This window comes from Platichthys flesus, chromosome 6 (assembly GCF_949316205.1).
Source record: "Platichthys flesus chromosome 6, fPlaFle2.1, whole genome shotgun sequence".
Taxonomy (NCBI): domain Eukaryota; kingdom Metazoa; phylum Chordata; class Actinopteri; order Pleuronectiformes; family Pleuronectidae; genus Platichthys; species Platichthys flesus.
In genome coordinates this window covers 7,703,500-7,712,724 of record NC_084950.1, presented here as the reverse complement: position 1 = coordinate 7,712,724, position 9,225 = coordinate 7,703,500, and the positions used below count along the sequence as shown (strand labels likewise).

The following is a 9,225-nucleotide window of genomic DNA, read 5'->3' as shown; positions in this document are numbered from 1 at the left end:
GCCCTCGTCTAAATTACATTAATGATAGCAGTGTTTAGAGCTGCCCCAAGGAGATGCACCAACTTCACTCTCCTCCCAGCGCTGTCTCTCTCTCGCTCTCTCAAACTCCACTTCTCATGCATTCCACTAATCCATCAGAGAGCTATCACGCTGCTCTTCCCTGCAGCCTCAATAAATCCTCTTTCTTCCATCTCCCCCCTCTGCTTCATCTCCCACCTCTCTCCTTTATCCCCTGCTCGTCATCCCTCTCTTCTCCTGTCCCCTCGCTCTCTCTCTCATCTCTCTCTCTCTCTCGACACTTCTCACAATGTCTCCTCTCCCTCTGTCTACTATTTCCCTCATATGTAATTATCCGATGAAGCGACACAGCAATATATCAACATCATCTTTTTCTCTCACTTTACTTTGGTGTTAACACTCCTAACACTCTCTTCGTGGCCTGGATGCCTGGACATGTCGAGGAAAAACATTTATTTATAGCATCTTTCAAAGCCTTGCTCTCCTGGGGGTTGTGTATTTGTGCTGCACTGACACAACAGAACAAAGTCGAAATACAATGGTCACATTGGCTCAAGGTCAAACAATACTACATGAGCTTAAATATTATGTTTATCACATTCTATTTGGAGTTACTTAAATTTATCCTATCTGTTTTATTGCTTCGCTCTATGTCTAATGCCCTCGACATGCCCTTGACAATCATTGACTAAATTGGGATTAATAAAGTAGATCATCAATTCATCTATCCATCTATCTATCTATCTATCTATCTATCTATCTATCTATCTATCTATATATCGTTCCATCCATCTTTGTATCCATCCATCCATAATTAGCCAAGAAAATAAAATGATGAAGAATGAGCCAGACCATATTCTGTATCTTTTTTTCTGTGCCAACGGATTCGGAGAGAAGAAACCAAAACATGAACTCATCCAACAAGTTATCGTCTGTGCTGCCAAAGCCTGATGTATTTTTATTCCTCTCAGACTTCCATTGTCAAAAACCTATTAAAAAACATCAATGAGACACGACTTTGCTGGAAAGTTCCCACGGGAGCTGCGTCTTATTTTGAGCAAATACAACTATTATATATAAAAGTACAGCAACGGGGCCGCAAACTCTTACTGATGCACCAAATGCATAGTATAAAAGCTATCATATAATATATTCTTTTGAAAGAAATTCGAGACAGTTTTTTTTTTATCAATGGTCTCGATCAATACTGCATAAATCAACCAATTCCATTGTCGGGGGTGTTTGGGGATTTTAGCTGTTGGACCATTTGACAAATAACCTACCGCAGGTGGAACTTACTTTTAATGATAGTTGGTTTTGATCGATAAATGTAAAATATCTTCGGCCACTGAGGATTCCTCAATCAGAACAATAACAAAAGTTTGATGGTGAAGCAGGGTGGGATCATGGGAGTTGTTGTCTTCATCGCCAGTCCTGATGGAAATCTACCTGACGTGACTCAGGCGCGAACCAGGTTCACGGATGAGGAAATAATATCAAAGTTTTATTCATGTCTTGCAGCAAAACCTAAATGAATTATGAGCGACCAAAACAAACCGTGGAATGTAAAATCAGACGGGAGGCTAACTAGCTAACAGGCTAACAGTGTTTTTTGCCTTTGTCATTTGCCCCAGAAGTTAAAGCAGAGACGAGGAAAGCTAAATAAATAATAAAATCTGGGACTTGTCTGGGTAAACAAAGTATTTGTAGTTGTTTTTAGACTTTTTAGTGAAGAATTGCTAAACAGATTTTAATAATTTAAAATACTATTTTCTATACTAATCTTTTAACCCTGCTCTGCTCAAATTTAGTTCTTTGACTCTTTGAACCAGGAAATAGTCTTTATGTTTCCAGGACGTGTCTACATCCTGGATAATGAACAGGTCACTTTCCAACCACCTTGAATATCTGCAGATGCTCAGACTGAAACTCCTGTGTTTTCCTCAGACTGAGCCGACCCTCCGTCATCATTACTGTCTCCAATCACATTTGGCCAGAAGCATCCCCCCGTTAGAGTTTCGGCAGTAATACTAATGCATTACTGCCAGTCAAGTGTCCGCTACCACTGTGTCTGACAGCCGGGGAAATGTGCATCAACACCCCAAAGACCCTCTGATTAAATATTAGCCCCCACACACATGCATGAACTCTTCCTCACACACACACAAGCGCACACAAACATAGATTTGTGTCTCAGCAGGCTGTCATCACTCATAGAAACAGATGGCGGAGTAAAGGCCTGAAGGGAAGAAAGTGGGACAGAGGAGTCATTGCAACTTCCCGGCGAAAAGCTTCATTCTAATTCAGCTGCTGCGGTGAATCAACCAATTACCTTGAGTGAGGAGAGATTAGCATTAAGGTTGGTATTTACAGTCGAACAAGATTAGAAACGCACAAAGACACACACACACACACACATGCAAGTGAACACATAGTGTAGATATGATGAGACGGTGCAGGTGCAACATTCAGTTCGTCCATTTGCTCCTTCGGTATTCCTGTGATGTCACGGGTACAAGTAGTCTCTGGAAACGTTTCGAGCCTCCTCGCCGGATGATAGCCAGCGGCACTTAAGTGATTCAATTATAGATACTCAAGAGATCTCCCAGTGAAATAACTGGTCATTCTTCAATAGGTTTCCCTCATTGTTGCTGGGAAAGGCTCAGTCAAATCTCCCCTACACCAACTATTAATGGCGTCTGGAGTTTTTCTGTTAAGTCAGTGGAAAACTAGCTGGGGTGTTTGCAGTGTGTGTAAGAAGTAGCACAATAGGCGGCGGAGATGAAAGGGAAAAGTTAATAGAGGAGGGGAAAAGACAATTTAAAAAGCGAGGAGACATAAACAAGAAAACACATCAGCGGCCACGTTTCTGCCGACAGATTGAGGGTAAATGTCATTTTCTGCAGTTTGTGGAAGCGGAAAGTGGCTCCGGCAAAATGCCAGCGGAGGCATCGTCGATAACCTTGGAAACAGTGTCCACCTTTCCACCTCATCACGCCACGCAGGGTCTGAAGCAGCCATTTTCAATTTTAGCCATTACACCAGAAAGGGGAAATCTTGACACATCAGACCCTCATGATTGGAAACTGCTCCACAGAAGGCGCATGCAGGGTAATGTTGAAACTGAAGAAACACAGAGGTCGTTTAACTGACTTCCGCTTCTTCCTTATGCCATTTGGTTTTCTTGAACCTCGCCCTCGCCATTGCCGATGAGAATCCGCCGGCGCTCGTTAGTTCCCAATATCTCTGCAACAACATTTCCTCTAATCTCCATCCGCCTGTGAGTCACATCGCAGCCTGAGCAGCTCTAAAGACCGAAACACTTGACGTCAGGCGCGTTGTCAGACGTCAGGCTAGCGCCGGATGCAACTCGGAGCCGTGTCGGTTCTTAGAATTTGAGCAAATGTCAATCTCCCCGGTGTTGTCTCCAACGCCCGGGGCTGTGGTAGCTGTGTCAGCGAGGGGAGATAGTGTTGACGGGGTTATCTGGGTTCCTCCTCTGACTATCTCACTGTCACTTATCAAGCTGCTGTGTGACGGCACACTGACAAACGATCACTTCACAGGTATCAGAGGAGGCGGAGACAAAACAAAGTTAAGACTGCCTCTTTTAAACTGACACAGGGTTTTATTTTGAAAGTCACGTCAACCGATTCTAGGAGCTTCAGAAACAAGTAACTTTCCGGTGTTTCTTACTTTCTTTACTTTGTTTGAATGTTCAAAGGTTTATTTTTACATGCACAAATAGGCTGTAGCCTTTTGTAAGGAGGGGGGGGAGGGGGGGGGCGATGACTCACATTAACTTTCATTGTGAACTAATGATTCGCAGTAGAGCACAAACCTCCATCAAGGCCCGGCAGCCCCCTTATGGAACCACATCTAAACCCACAAGATCTGGATTTCTCTTTGAATCCACATCAAATAACACAAACTTGTAAATATATCAGTTCCCAGTTCCATTGTCCATCCTTCCATCCAGTTTTGAGAAAGTGAGTTTTGTAGTTTTTGGCAAAATCCTGCTGTCAAACAAACTGAAGGACAGGGACAGGAACAAAACCGTCTCCTCTCCACAGCTCCAGGGTTTTTCATTTACTGTGAATTAAAAAAGGAAATAGCAACAGTAGCAGCCCTTGCATTAAGCTGGTGATCAAGTTAGTTGATTGGACAATTAGCTAATCAATCATGGTTCATCTTTGACTCTGTCTGTCGTTGTGTTTATTATATAACTGTTATGACTGGGCCAGATACAAGCAAGCCTCTGGTGCTACACAATATTGTGTTGATGCTTCCAACCACATTCCATTTGATGTTATGTTTACTAACTATAGACTTAGAGTTTTAATGAGATGGAGCCACTAAGAACTGAAAGAAAGAAGCTGAGGCTGGAGAAAGCTGAGAAGGCAAAAGAGACAAATAGTCTTGAGCCTCAGCTTTTCAGAATCTCCACTCACTCACTCAGACTCACACTCCCACACACTAAACAGTGTGAGTCATTACCTCCAGGTGGTCGGAGCCAGGTTGTTTCCCTAACAGCTGCACGGTTCCAACCCTCCCGTCCATCTCATCCTCTAAACTGCCACCTAGGACCTGACACGTCACACGTCACAGCAACAAAGCTGCGCCCCAGTGGTCGAGAGGAATAAGCATTTGAAGCAAAGCATAACTTGTTTCAATCTTTGGCCTTTTCACACCTTTCACAGTTTTATATCCAGTCATAAAATATAACGGCTATTATGGCCAAGGACTGATGGGAGTAGACGAAAGGGGGTTTGCTGTGTCAGCAGAGGAGCAAGTGGAGCAAATTATTCAATCTGGGGAGTAAAGTCATGGTTTGATACCGAATTTTTGTGTCCCAGCGATCATGTGATATACCGGAGCAGACTTTATCAATGAAGAAACACGTAGCGAAAGTCAAACATTACTGGTCCAGCCTACGAGTTGTCTCAGTCCAACGCGTGTCCCCGATCGATCGGGGCCGCCAGAGCTTCTCACTCACAGAACTAAAGTGTTTGAGTTTAACAGTCAGAAGTTCAGTCGGTACAAAATGACTTCTCTAAAGCCACAGACTGCTTTGCTTTAGTTTCTCTTTCTAGTCGGACTCGCGATCGAATTATTTGAAGAGGCTTCGCTCCAGGTAATGATCTCTCTCTCTCTCTTCTCATCCCTCTGCTCTGTGCTGTGCTTTCATTATCAGGATTATTGGCTCATTCTCTCACACGGGGCGAACGAGAGGAGCCAGTTCACTCTGAAGGGTGATTTCACCGTCGGGTCTGAGACGGAGCCTTTTCGGTCCGGAGGAGCAAACGTCCCCGTCGGAGCTGTGCATTCCAAATGAGTTCAGATCAGGTTAAACTCTACACGACAGTTTTAGCTAATGAAGGTTAAAATAATCAGCTTTTGAAGTTATGATTAATCAGTCGGATACAACGTTAGAACTAGACAGGTGCTGTGAACGTAGCTCCCATTAATCCTTTCCAAGAAGCCTTTTCACTCATCCCTATAGTTCACACTTCTTTGCATTTGGTAGAATTGGAAAATGGTCTGGTAATTATTGAGAATAGCAATCCTCAAACAGATTAACCAGGCTTTAATTATCCAATTGTTAAATGGATGTGTTTCTATAGCACTCAAACAGTAGAGTACAAGTCTCATTCTCCCATTCACACACACACCACTCAGTTTTCTATTTACACACACATACTCGTACACTTCCACGGCCGGCACAGCCATCAGGAGCAATTCGGAGTAAGTATCTGGCCCGAGGACACATAGAGTCCTTGGGATTGTATCACCGACCTTCTGGTTAGTGGACTCTCTCTCCTGAGCAACACAATGTTCCCTCCGACAAGGAGTTTTGCTCATTGTGTGTTTGTCTGGTATTTAGCAGATTACAACAAATATCTACAGGTCGTATCAGCAGGAACATTGGTGGAAAGATGCAGTATGTGTAGAGGAAGGACCACGTTCGATTGTGGTGCAGAACTCCCTTAAACATTTTCCCACATTTTAGCAAACTTTTCAAAACACCCCCGAAAAAAGATCATGTATCTTGCTAATATATATATATATTTTTTGGTGCAGATCCAAATAGAAATCTGGGTCTAGTGAATTCAAGTGTGGCTTCCTAAGGAGACGTGTTGTGCAGGTCCACGCATGTGCTCCTCCGACTGCCATTCTAGTTTCTATATATTGTCTGTAGTCTGTGTTTGACCTGGTTTCTAACTAAGAGTTCAGATTTGTAGAAATGGAACAACTTTGTTATTGTTTGTTGCTGTTTTTCTGAGCGAGGATTCCCAGATCCCCCCCCCCCGCAGCATTTACTGTATGCACTCTGCTCCTTCCTGTTCAAACAAGCCTGTTTGACTGTATGTGCCCTATATGTGGGACTGTGCGGGCGTGAACGTGCACGGTTGTGTTGGCTGGCTACAATAGCCTTTGATTGTATCGCGTCAAACCTCCAACCGATAAGTGACGTGTTTCAAGTGAACTCCATCACTCCCTGACAATAAGATTCAGCCCTGCAGAAGCCATTAGTCACTGTTCACTCAGCTCCGCTACAGTCAGCCCCGATGAACCGCGGTGTAAAAATAACCACAGTCCAAAAGCGTGAAGAAGAGAAGAAAGAGTGCAATAAACAGACCCAGCTCGAGTGGGAGTGTCTGTTGTGTTTCTCTCTGCTCTCCTATATGTTCAATTACATTTCTCTGGGCTGCTCTCTGTTCTGCTCGGCGCCATTCGACCCCAGTCGTTTACAAACTCCATTTTGCTTTGGCTCCGTCCCATTTCATCCTGTTCCCGGCCCAGTACGATCAAATGTGGAAACGGTTGCACATTAACTGTGAGAGCTGTTTTAAACTGCCGCTTTGATCAAGGCTCTGAGTGTAACTGTGGTAGAACGGAGTCTGTAAATAGGCTCCAATGGCCCTGAACTTATGCTCCAAAAACAAATTGCACAAGTGGATCACGCCACCGAGGGCCGCAGCCTCGTGTGCAATGGCTGATCATTTTCCCAGTTGCTTTCCATCTTGAAAACCGAGCGTAATATCTCAGCATTACCGAGTTCATTTCACTTTGCTAAGTTATTTCTTTATTCTAACAGGCTTTACAAATGTTTCAAATTATCAGGTGATGAAATCTGTCTAATGACTGATTATTATTGCTTCACACGCGCTCTGATGTATTATCATCATTTTTTTTTTTCTTACAAAAATGATATAATGCTCTGTTCCGCGCTGCTAATTTGCTCATTTCGAATCCATCCCGGCTCATTTGAAGAATAGAATTTTACGAATGCATGACGATTAATCCTGCTGCACACGCAATTTGCCACGCTCAGGAGCGCGGCGGCTCCACCAAGAACAGGTTGGGTGTGATTGTGCGTGAGGGAAAAAACAAAAAAGACATAAAGTGCCTTCGCATTGGGATGTTTCAACAGAGTCATTAGATGCAGAGCGGAGTTTCAAGAGGCACGGTGCTTAACAAACACATGCACGTTAATTCACGGAGGCATGTGCTTATAGGCACACGAAATGTGAATTCTCCAACGCACGCACAGAAACATCAAACCCGGTTTCACCTAATTATCTGAAACTCGACTTTCATGCAGTCTGTGACGGATTCGCCCCAAAGCCTGTGATAATGTGTAGCTGTAAAAAAAAAAAAGGAAAAGAAAGTTGACAGTCATTAGCCTCTTTCGCCTCCTGTAAACTCCACCAGGTCCCTCCCCCGACCTGTTTCATCTCTGTGGCACCGCATTTCCCGACCTGGCAGCGGGATCGTGAATCACTTCACAGTTCAAGGTGGACACTTCACGTGAGCGTAACTTGATATCGCTGTTGTTTCAGATCGCAGTGGGACAGAGAGCATACAGAAAAAAACATGTTCTCTGCAGCAGCTTCCCTTGAGTTGGCCGATTTATGACTTTAAGCCTGCAACAGGTGGAGAAAAGAGTTTCTGTGCGATCACATAACTTGTGAACACACAACCATACAAACTAAAAGAAGCTGTAACAGTTCACGAAACATGCATCGTCACAACGCCCTCCGCCACACGGAACCTTTTTAATGTTCCCTGCCATATCCAGCGCCTGGTTGTGCTATTGTTGTCTTGTTATTGTCGGAGAACGCCAGATGCCTGTCAGACAGGAAGAGAGAATTGAAGAAAAGAAACTTTCATCCTCCTCCTCCTCCTTCGTCTTCATCTTTTGTCGTCTCTCTGCGCTCCCTTGAAGTCGGCTCTGCCTGCTGTGCCAACCAGACCCTGTTAATCCTGTGCTCTGACAAACACACGCCAATAGGTCCTGGCCTGTATTCAACCCCCTTATGTCATTCACAAATGTTTATTCATTATATAAAGTGTGTGTTTGTGTGTGTGTGTGTGTGTGTGTGTGTGTGTGTGTGTGTGTCTGTGGCAGGATGTGCAGCAGATGTGTGGTTTTTAATGAGCAGCGAGGATTTCCTGGTGGTTCAAACCTTCTGAAACTGACACGTAACGATGCACAAACATTTATGATGAAACCTTCACACACAACAACACCTGTCTCCACGTCCTCCAACTATTAACAGAGGAAGCTTAACTCCCCCGGGTGTGACCGCCGCCATCTTTGGAGCGAGGGCCCATCGATCGCCCGGCAATCAGAACATCAAATAGATAATAACAACCAAACTTAACAGGAAAATAAACACTTAATTTGCAGCTTGTTTTTTTATTTGGGTCCATGCCCCTTCAAATAACATGGAGCGGGCGGGATGTATTAGTTATACTGCAGCCAGCCACCAGGTGGCTCACTTTTAGGGAGCTTTCTTATCTTTATATAAAGTCTATGTGCGATAAGTAAACAAGAGTAATATCTCACTTTGAAAATGGTTTAACTGCAAAACCTGTTTTTCTTTTTCATTGTTGTGTGTGTTCATTATCACATTTGTATCGTTTAGAGATGCTAAAATATTCTTCAGCAAAAATACGTGTGTGTGTATGTGCGTTTGTATGCGTGTGTGTGTGCGTGTGTGTGTGTGTGTGTGTGTGTGTGTGTGTGTGTGTGTGTGTGTGTGTGTGTGTGTGGGAACAATTTAAGGCAGCACTCTGCACTTAAGATCCCGTCTCCTGCTGCATAATCACATAGACTTAACAATGACTTCACAAGCAAACTGGCTGCAGATCAGTGCTCGTATCAAAAGCTGCTTTCATGCAGCAGCTCCCAGCAATTAG

The 9,225-nt window shown here is 43.9% G+C and overlaps 1 protein-coding gene across 1 annotated transcript in view; it reads right to left on the bottom strand.

Moving 5' to 3' along the window:
- The window catches only part of b4galnt4a (beta-1,4-N-acetyl-galactosaminyl transferase 4a), a gene marked incomplete in the record, with an annotated part of 125,044 nt that overhangs the window by 15,854 nt on the left and 99,965 nt on the right, over positions 1-9,225 (bottom strand).